The following is an 11,515-nucleotide window of genomic DNA, read 5'->3' as shown; positions in this document are numbered from 1 at the left end:
ACTGGTTCCTGACAGTTTTCTGTCACTTTAGGTGGGAGAAATTGGTTAGTTTTCTCCCAGTATAGGTGACATAAATGTGATCATTTTCTCCCATTACACAAGTACGGGGGTTTTATTACGTGCTCTTTCAATCTAGCTTAGTTTCGTTCAAATCGAAGAGTGGAGTTCGAATTCTCTTGTCAGAATTGATTCACTTTTTAATTTTTTTGTTTTTTATTACCTAGAACTGAAAAAGATCTAGAAGGGAAAACCATCTGGTTTCGAGTGGATATCTAACCACAAATTTCTAATGACAGTTCTGAACTAACCTGCGTCGAAGTACGAGTAATGTTGTAATTTAATCTGCTTTTTTAAAAGGGTGATAAAATCCACTATTTTTGAAAGAAAATCAGTTGATTCAGTGATCAGGTATGATTTACAATTTTTCAATTTCGTGACATATTGAGTGGGTAGGTATTTATAACAATCAGAAATTTTTCTTCCAACTACTACGTAATTAATTTGTCAAAATGAGACAGAAAGCTGAAGAGAAAAATTATATTTGTCATATCAAGGCCAATAAAGAAACACGAATCAGTAAAATGAGAAAATTTATAGAAATAGTAATTTGACGAACTGCAATAAAATCATCATCAGTATGTAATTTTCTATAGGTAGAAGATAGGTGTATAGTTCATATTACATAATACATTAAGCACTTACAAAGTTACATGTGAGGTTTTTATTTTTGTGGAATTACCTGCCTAAGTATATGCGTAGATATTAGGTATTTAATGGGTAGATTAATGCATGATATGTGCGTGATCGAAAACGCATACATCCATAATCAAACAATCATCTCCGAGACGAAAAAGTTTCCGGAAAGTGGATGGCTATCAATGTTGTAAAACTTCAATGCTGTCCGAAGACTCGGATACAAGCGTAGCAAAAACAAACTGCAATAGATTTTTGTTTTCAAAAAAAGTTGAAAATTTCAATAAAATTATTCATGAAGCTATTTATGTTATAACTATTGGGTATCAGCGTGAATAACGTTCTTTCTCGTTTTGACCAGAAATATGTACCTATACCTACTTCATTTTTTTTTTCAAATGAGTTTTATGAGATCAAAACGGCTAAAGAGTGTAGTGAGGGTCTGAAAAAATGAAGCAAGTTTTCGGGGAGGGGTAGGAAAGAATTTCTCTGGAAAATTTCTACTAAATCATATCTTAAAGTTTTCAACTTTATTTTATTTCATTTTTTTGCGATATCAACTTGTGTGTTTCCTACCAGTATCAATGATTTTATAATTTTAAAAATGCTTCAAAATTTCCAAAAAAAGAAATTATTTTTTCAAGTAAAATTACTTGTTTGAAAAAAAATGTTTTTTCATAGTAATTAATTAGTTGTTAAATAGATATATAGAGGCGTTGCCAATGATAGGAGGATAAGAATATTTCCCTAGTAGGTCAGGATGAATCTAACTCCCTAAGAGATGTAATATATCACCTTTTAAAATAGTACTTACCCGCTGCTAGCTCAGCTATTTCAACACCAATATGTATAAATTTAAACAGATTTAGTCGAGTTTACCTTGTATTAATTCGAACCGCACGCGAAATAAGAACACACGATAAACACGAAAAGTGTATTATAATTTTGGAATAAAATTACAACACGAAACTTAAGTCTAAAACATATAAAACTCTACGCGTATAACCAATATATATTCCACCAAATAGTGGCGTAAGTAGGATCGCTTTTACCCACCTACGTGTAACTATCAAATTGCCCGCGTTGGGTAGCGAATTTAGGACTTAAGTTTAAACGCGAATACTCTCCCTTAAACACGAACGTTAAGGCAGAGGACCTGGGACTCAAGCACAACTCTTACGTAGGAGTGAGTGGCCTTATTACTTTTCCGCGGTCAGACCTACCAGACGAAGCGCGAATCGACAAGTGAAGATCAATTCCATCTCAACTTGGCTTCTAGCCTCGAGTCGAGAAGGAATTGAGCTTTACGAACTTGTGAGCTTTTCACATCTGCCCTTAATGGAACGATGTGAAAACACCTCTTGGGTGGTTCCCAAGTACTTAACACCTTACCTAAGTGCATCGAATGTATACTTTCATCTAAGTAAAGTACTGTAGAATCGAACTATTGATTGGATTCTCCAGTACTTCCTTTAGATGAAAGATTTATAATCCCGCTAAGAGAGATACGATGAATATCCCTGCCTAGCCAGTGAAGGCATATTGTCCCCTTACATTTGCCCCTAACGTGGGTTTACTTCTAAAGTATCCCCTGAGGAAATGTAGAGGAAAGCACGGAAATTTTTGAAAAAAGGTGACATTGTGCTTCACTGGATGTGACCCTATTGCCCCCCGTACTTTGCTTGAGTGATGCGGGGAATAGTAATCCCAAAATAAATTTTGAAACTCTTTGGTTTTTATTATAATTCCAAAAGTGAGGTGGATTTTGAGTGTGCTGGTGAGTTGACTCTTACTGATAAAGAGTAACTACAATTGACCATCAATATTTGACCGAAGTCAAGATATCAATAAATCAATCCAGAAGCTACCTTTGATCTGGTCACTCCGCAGCAGGGTCATGGCCGAAATGGTAAGTATTTAAGTACGATTTAATTTTTGAGGGGGAGGGTTAATCTAAAAGGTACCCTTCCTCAATTTTATGATTTCAGGAGAAGATGAAAAAAGCTCAAGAAGTTCGTGGTTGTTTGGCTTTGTTGTCTTTGGATAGTCTGACCAAGAATTTTTGAAGAAAAATTGCTGGTAAGGTTGGCTTGAGTATAGCTATTGTTTTTACTAAAAATTTTGAAAAAATGGATGATTTTCTATTGGAAAATCATTCATTGAATGATTTGGGTAGAGTTTTTTAAAGTTAAAAAAAAATAAAAAAAATTTGAAAAAAGAAAAAGTTCAAAAAATTCTAAAGGAAAAAATTTTATCAAAGTTTGATGTAATATTTGAGCATTTGAAATGTTCAAAACTGATCATTGATAAGAAAAAAAAAGAAAAGAAAATTAAAAAATTTGGAAAAACTTTGAAGAAAGTGAGTTATTTTTCTATTAGAAAAATTGTCATTTCTTCAAAATCCAAAAAAGAATTGTTTTTTAGGGAAGTTTGAAAAATGAAAAAAAAAAAAAAGGTTGAGGAAAAATGAATTGTTTTTCTATTGGAAAAAATTTTCATTTTTTCAAAAAAAATTGAAATTTTGGAATTTTATTTTTATGATAGAGGGCTAAGTTTTTTGAAAAAATTGTAATCCCTTTCTATTGTACACGGAGTTCGGTTGAAAGCGAAACTACTTACCACCACTATTCGATGAAAAACAAAAAAAAATAAAAAAAAGATAATTTGAAAAAATTAAAAAAATTTTTTAAAAATATTTCAGTATTACCGATGATTTAAGATTCAGATTATTTCGAAATTTGGAAAATATTATCTAAACTAAAATGAGATCAAAATTGAATATTCACACTTTTTTCAAAACCTCAACGAAATAATCTTAACTACCAAAAAACCAAAACTCGAAAGTGAATTAAGTATAGAATAAAAAGTTCGAAAAAACTTTAGAAGAATAATAATAAAAATTCCTAATTTTTCGCCTACCTAATTCTACACATTTCGAGAAAATGATTTTTTTTTACCTTAAAAGAAAAATAGAAAAATATAACAAAAAAAAAATACTTAAGATAAAAATGAATCAACAAAAACGTTGAAAAACTAAAAAATAAAAAAGCTTTGGCAATTAAATGACTAGAAAAAATAATAAAAAACTGAAAATTGTATTTTCAGAAAAAAGTAAAATATTCTTGGTAACTAGATGATAATCAAAAAACAATCAAAAATTAAAACTGAGTATTTCGATAAAAAAATAAAAAATCTTTGGTTTCGTAAAAATTAAAACTAACAAAAATTGAAAAAATTTATCGAAATAAATCACAACCCAATAAAAACCAAAACAATAAAATGATTTAACAAATCGTAAAATATTTCATCTTTGGCTAATTTTTCGAAACAAAATGTAAATGAATACCTTTTACTGCCCAATAATCCAAAAAATCACTAATTTTGACCGATTTTGAATCGTTTTAAAAGTTTCAAATACTCCTAAAAGGAATAATCAAGACCCAGTAAGCGGTATTTGAATCGAATAAACTATAAGTTTTACACAACTTTTAGTTGAAAAATGAATTCATTTTTGAAAAAGATGAAAAAATAATTATTCTTTCAATAAATAACTAATCATAAAAATTTGTTGAAAATTTTATTTTTTCAGACGGAAATGAAGATCTTATTGTGCGACGAGTGTACGGAACCGTTGGCCGAGCCAGGGGAGCACGCTCCAAAGGACGAGAATGGGGTGAAGAAAGAGGATCCACCGTATGTAACGGTTTGTAAACATGCGTATCATTGGGGATGTATCCACTATCTTTTCAAAACGACTACAACCCCCTCTCGCATCATTTGCCGACATCCTATGTGCAATCGAAGTCTGACTAACTTTGACTTTGTTCAGTTAGAATGTCCAACAAGGACACAAGTGGTAAACCAACCCCCAAACAACGAGCACATCAGGCAGATGAGATTGACGATAGGTCAGCTCCAAAAAGAAATGGAAGTTCTAAAAGAACTAATCAAAAACTTACAATCGAAAAATGAGAAACAGGCAGCCGAACTGAAAGAAAAAATCGATGCGAACGCCGTGCTTTCGAGCTCATTGACCGATTTAGAGCGCCGATTCAATCTTCTAATGGAGCAAAAATTGAATCAGTACATTCAAGCTGGACCATCGACCCCCTCCTCTTCGATTACATCAGGATCGTACTCGAAAATTCCAGCTTTAATGGAATTAGGTACTTCGTACGTGGGACCGCCAGAGTACGATCTCACCGGCGAACCCCAGCGTCAGATCCGATTCGACGCCCCGGGTGTTGAACCTATGGATACGATGAGCTCGCAAATTTCGATTCCTCAAAAAATTGAGTACTCAACACCGCTGAATCAGTTGTACCCGACGCAAGAGTATTATAGAGATCGCAGTTCATCCCTACCTTCAGCGAACCGAGGAAGACGAGGAATCAACGAGCGAAGAGTATTCAGAATGCCGCGAGGTACTACGAAGCGAGGCCCGCCACCGAGAGCGCTATCTCCGCGCGAAAATGAGCCCGAAGTACCCGAGGAAAAGAAAAACCCATCAGCCGAACAGCCCCGGTACCACAAAAAATACCTGTCGCGTTTTGGCAGATCTTCCAACGAACTCGAGCCCTATTATCCTATGAACGCGTACCCGTTTTATTTCACCGCCGCGGGTAGACAAGACAAAGCTAAAAACATTCACATGGTACTTTTTATGAATCAAGCGATGATGATCGGGGACGGACATATTCATGCGATGGTACATTGCATGGTTGATGAAGAAAAATATGGCCAATATCTCGATAATACCATATATCGGCGAGACCTCTTAGCGTCTGATCTCTTTCGATTACTCGATTCAATGATAATATTACCGAAAAAATTATTTATCTCGATCGGTAATTTTGATGTGGTCTGCAATACATCTTACGATGACTTCACCGATGAAATGACGAAGATCGCCGATCTCCTTAAAGAGAAAAAAGTGACGGAGCTGATTTTAGCACCATTAGTGCACACGCCCCAACATAACAACATCGCTTTTGACCACATCAAATTGGCACTGGAAACAGACTGGGGATTGTTAGCAGGTGCGAAGACGACGCGAGTAGACGAATTTTTCGAGCAACTGGATAAAATCCCACCGCCCAGAGATGAATTTGGTCCATATCACAACATCAAACGTTACGAAGAAATTTTGGACAAATTGGCCGAAAAATTCATCCCCCTTCCAATTTCTCTGCAAGAAAAAATCAAGAAAGGGAAAGTACTTCAGCCACCGAGTAAAGATCGACGACGCATTGAAATGCTCCGAAAGGGCCTAATTTCAAAAGACACCGAATCGAAGCCGACCATGTCAGTCCCACCAACCATCAAACAGGAAGAAATGGAAACTGACGATAAACCCTACACTCCGGATCAGTTGGCCGAATTAAAACGGATCGAAATAAGAAAGAAATTAATCGAACAGAAAACAGCTGAAAACGCCCAACTAGGCAAATCCGATGAGCACCCTGTAGGAGCTTCGACCAGCTCAGAATTGGCACCCGAAGATGCGCAAAATACGACACCGCAAATGCCAATTTTGACACCTCGTACCGACTTAAATCCGGCCACGCTGAACATGTCATCGACCTCCGCTCAGGCTATTAACCTGCCAGAAGTGACGCTTACCGCTATTAACGGTCAACAGGTGATACCACCCCTCACCTTTGGGATGAACTGGCAAACATTATTTGACCAGCATGCGCAGAGTTGGACCCAGGAAATGGAGCACCAAACCAGCGCGACGACAAACGAGTCTGAACAGGCTCCAAAAACACCGAACGTGTCGCTCACTGAAGAGCCCATCGTCATCTCTAGTGACGAGGAGAAAAAAGAGGGCTAATGGCTCATATTTCAACGCTCTATCGACTCAAGGTAAATTGCACAGAGTTTTTTGAATTTTTTATATCGCGTAAAAAATACCCAAATATTTGAACTACTTTTTCAAAAAACTCGAATTTTGGAAGAAAATACCATCCAAAAATTACCTAGGTACAAATACGATTAAAAAACAAAAAAAAAATATACGAAATAAAGTACCAAAATTATAAAAAAAAAAAAAAAAAAAAAAAAAAAAAAAAAAAAAACCCCAAAACATGTCGATATGAGCAAAAATGACCCTCTCAAAAAATGTAAAAATCAATCACGTTATTTTTCCTTCAATTTTGTTATTTTTTAATTTCAAATCAGCTTCGAAAGCTTTTATTTATTTATTTATTTTTTTTTCTCTGAGCTAAATTTCTCTAAAATAGAAAGGAAAAAGTCAAAACTTATAATTTTTCGTTTTTTAGATTTTCTGAAGTTTTGAATAATTTTATTTATTGTATAAAAAGTGATTGATTACAAAAAATTACCCTCTAAATTTTTTTTTAGAAAAATCAGACTGATTTTTTAATGGAAAATGGTTTGAATTAAATTAAATAAAAACTCGAAATATTCGCGAATTTTCTACCTCTTGACTCAGTTTAAAAAGCACAATTTTGGCTTTAAAAGTGCTTAGGTAGTCTTCAAAAAATAAAAAAATAAAATCGTCGTAAAAAAGACCACCCAGCTGGAAGACAACATCCACCTTCCCACAACCGGTACCGTTACGCTCACGACCTTCACCAGTAACCTAGTAACCGCCAAAACCACCTAAAAAACTGTGTCAACCTAAATTCCATTCATCGATCCGACCATTAAAACGACCTGTAGAGCAGAAAAAATGAACATCCAAAAATGTAAATAAACTTAAGATGTAATTTATTGAATATTTATTGATAATTTTTTTTTTTCATTACAAAAAACTCTACGCATTAATTTACCTACACATATGTATAATTAGGTTATAAAATAGCACAAAACATTTTTTTTTTAATTTTTTTCTACAAACATACAAAATTTGTACTCTAAAACTACGATACAATAATACATGTATGTAAAATTTTACAAACTTAAAATAAATTCAATTTATTTTTTGAATGTACAATTATTATTTTTTTTATTTTAACAAACTTACATTAACGTAAAATACGTTTACAGAATCAAAAAATTCAAATTCAAAAAATTTTTTTTTTTTTTCTCCAAAAATTTACAAAAATTTTAATTTTATTTTTTTTTAAAATTCTTTTTTTAATTTTTTTTAATTTTGTAACAAAGATATCACATTCAGGGCACAGAAGGCCATGTTGACTCAGACTGTAGACGGATAACATTCCTTTCAAAAATCTAGCTATCTTTGTCTTCCTGTGGAACAAAAATGGCATAAGTTTACTCAAATTTTATTTTTAATTTCTATCTAAAATTATTTTCTAAAAGAAAATACAACCTGGAAAAGAAGTCCATGAGCCAAGAAAAAGGATCTGTGCATTATTAGTTAAGGAAATCTTCTTTGCCTTCTTACTGGAACAAAAAGAATTAGGTTAGAACTCTCTAATTTTAAAATTAAAATTAAAATTATCATTTTAATTATCATTTTTCCTACTTATTTTTTTTTATAACTAATTTAAACTACATAATCGTAAAAATGCTATAAAAATAAGCCAAATTTTTAGATTTACTCACCTTATTGTAAATACGAAAAATATCCCAACAGACTGGTTCAACTTTGGCTCAATCCTATTTTAAGTTTCACCCATCTTTCTCTGAACTGGTCCTAAACAAAAACAACATTTTTTATTTAATTTATTTCATAACTTTAAAATTTTTTTTAGAAATAAAAAATGTACAGATATTTTAAATCGATCATGTGTTTAAATTAGACTGATTAATCCTAAGAAACAAAAATGCTCTTAACTTTTACATTATTTAATAAAAATGTAAATATGTTTTTGTACTTATCTTTAGTTTTTGATAAACAAAGTAATTCTCTTGCCATCGTCGTTGACCAAAATACACCTGTAAAGAAGAAGAAAAAAACTTGAAATTAACTATGAGGAATAAGACTGACTAGAAATTAATTTATTCTTAATTAACTATAAAACAACGTTAAACAAATAAAAAAGAAGAAAAACAACGTTGCTTAGAATTAAGTTTGTTTAGGTACATTCCTACTTATTTTTATAATTTTTCTTAAAAAGTTATTTTCCTTTTAAACTTTTTTAAATTTTTTCAAAAATTTTTTTTTAATTTGTTTTATGTTTCATCGAATAGTGGTGGTAAGTAGTTTCGCTTTCAACCGAACTCCGTGTACAACAGAAAGGTAGCGCAATTTTTTCCAAAAACTTAGCCCTCTATCATAAAAATAAAATTCCAAAATTTCAAATTTTTTTTTGAAAAAATGAACATTTTTTCTGATAGAAAAACAATTCATTTTTCCTCAACCTTTTTTTTTCATTTTCAAACTTCCCTAAAAAACAATTCTTTTTTGGATTTTGAAGAAATGACAATTTTTCTAATAGAAAAATAACTCACTTTCTTCAAAAGTTTTTTCAAATTTTTTAATTTTTTTTCTTTTTTTCTTATCAATGATCAGTTTTGAACATTTCAAATGCTCAAATATTACATCAAACTTTGATAAAATTTTTCCTTTAGAATTTTTTTTTTTTTTTAAATTTTTTTGAACTTTTTCTTTTTTCAATTTTTTTTTATTAAACTATAAAAACTCTACTCAAATTATTCAATGAATGACTTTCCAATAGAAAATCATCCATTTTTCAAAATTTTTAGTAAAAACAATAGCTATACTCAAGCCAACCTTACCAGCAATTTTTTCTTCAAAAATTCTTGGTCAGACTATCCAAAGACAACAAAGCCAAACAACCACGAACTTCTTGAGCTTTTTTCATCTTCTCCTGAAATCATAAAATTGAGGAAGGGTACCTTTTAGATTGACCCTCCCCCTCAAAAATTAAATCGTACTTAAATACTTACCATTTCGGCCATGACCCTGCTGCGGAGTGACCAGATCAAAGGTAGCTTCTGGATTGATTTATTGATATCTTGACTTCGGTCAAATATTGATGGTCAATTGTAGTTACTCTTTATCAGTAAGAGTCAACTCACCAGCACACTCAAAATTCACCTCACTTTTGGAATTATAATAAAAACCAAAGAGTTTCAAAATTTATTTTGGGATTACTATTCCCCGCATCACTCAAGCAAAGTACGGGGGGCAATAGGGTCACATCCAGTGAAGCACAATGTCACCTTTTTTCAAAATTTCCGTGCTTTCCTCTACATTTCCTCAGGGGATACTTTAGAAGTAAACCCACGTTAGGGGCAAATGTAAGGGGACAATATGCCTTCACTGGCTAGACAGGGATATTCATCGTATCTCTCTCAGTGGGATTATAAATCTTTCATCTAAAGGAAGTACTGGAGAATCCAATCAATAGTTCGATTCTACAGTACTTTACGTAGATGAAAGCATATACTCGATGCACTTAGGTAAGGTGTTAAGTACGTGGGAACCACCCAAGAGGTGTTTTCACATCGTTCCATTAAGGGCAGATGTGAAAAGCTCACAAGTTCGTAAAGCTCGATTCCTTCTCGACTCGAGGCTAGAAGCCAAGTTGAGATGGAATTGATCTTCACTTGTCGATTCGCGCTTCGTCTGGTAGGTCTGACCGCGGAAAAGTAATAAGGCCACTCACTCCTACGTAAGAGTTGTGCTTGAGTCCCAGGTCCTCTGCCTTAACGTTCGTGTTTAAGGGAGAGTATTCGCGTTTAAACTTAAGTCTTCTAAATTCGCTACCCAACGCGGGCAATTTGATAGTTACACGTAGGTGGGTAAAAGCGATCCTACTTACGCCACTATTTGGTGGAATATATATTGGTTATACGCGTAGAGTTTTATATGTTTTAGACTTAAGTTTCGTGTTGTAATTTTATTCCAAAATTATAATACACTTTTCGTGCTTATCGTGTGTTCTTATTTCGCGTGCGTTTCGAATTAATACAAGGTAAACTCGACTAAATCTGTTTAAATTTATACATATTGGTGTTGTAAAAGCTGAGCTAGCAGCGGGTAAGTACTATTTTAAAAGGTGATATATTACATCTCTTAGGGAGTTAGATTCATCCTGACCTACTAGGGAAATATTCTTATCCTCCTATCAATGGCAACGCCTCTATCTATCTATTTAACATTGGCGCCCCAGGGGACAATATGCCTTCACTGGCTAGACAGGGATATTCATCGTATCTCTCTCAGTGGGATTATAAATCTTTCATCTAAAGGAAGTACTGGAGAATCCAATCAATAGTTCGATTCTACAGTACTTTACGTAGATGAAAGCATATACTCGATGCACTTAGGTAAGGTGTTAAGTACGTGGGAACCACCCAAGAGGTGTTTTCACATCGTTCCATTAAGGGCAGATGTGAAAAGCTCACAAGTTCGTAAAGCTCAATTCCTTCTCGACTCGAGGCTAGAAGCCAAGTTGAGATGGAATTGATCTTCACTTGTCGATTCGCGCTTCGTCTGGTAGGTCTGACCGCGGAAAAGTAATAAGGCCACTCACTCCTACGTAAGAGTTGTGCTTGAGTCCCAGGTCCTCTGCCTTAACGTTCGTGTTTAAGGGAGAGTATTCGCGTTTAAACTTAAGTCTTCTAAATTCGCTACCCAACGCGGGCAATTTGATAGTTACACGTAGGTGGGTAAAAGCGATCCTACTTACGCCACTATTCGGTGGAATATATATTGGTTATACGCGTAGAGTTTTTTATATATTTTAGACTTAAGTATCGTGTTGTAATTTATTACTTAAATTATAATACACTGTTCGTGTTTATCGTGTGTTCTTATTTCGCGTGCAGTTCGAATTAATACAAGGTAAACTCGACTAAATCTGTTTAAATTTATACATATTGGTGTTGTAAGAGCTGAGCTAGCAGCGGGTAAGTACTA

General features: G+C 33.5%; 2 long non-coding RNA genes across 2 annotated transcripts in view; both read right to left on the bottom strand.

Moving 5' to 3' along the window:
- Positions 1-623: 623 nt before the first annotated feature.
- LOC135843868 (uncharacterized) overlaps positions 624-11,515 on the bottom strand; it is a 35,473-nt gene continuing 24,581 nt past the window's right edge. The window contains exon 6 of the long non-coding RNA XR_010558393.1: positions 624-935. This is a non-coding gene — a long non-coding RNA (uncharacterized LOC135843868). The remainder of the gene's footprint in view (positions 936-11,515) is intronic.
- Positions 7,722-10,741, bottom strand: LOC135842763 (uncharacterized). The gene is made up of 3 exons (XR_010558179.1): positions 9,367-10,741; positions 8,230-8,562; positions 7,722-8,067 (listed from the first exon to the last, which is right to left on the bottom strand). It is a non-coding gene; the product is annotated as an uncharacterized LOC135842763 (long non-coding RNA).

This window comes from Planococcus citri, chromosome 4, assembly GCF_950023065.1.
Source record: "Planococcus citri chromosome 4, ihPlaCitr1.1, whole genome shotgun sequence".
NCBI classification, from domain to species: Eukaryota; Metazoa; Arthropoda; class Insecta; order Hemiptera; family Pseudococcidae; genus Planococcus; species Planococcus citri.
This window is presented reverse-complemented; position numbering and strand designations above follow the sequence as displayed.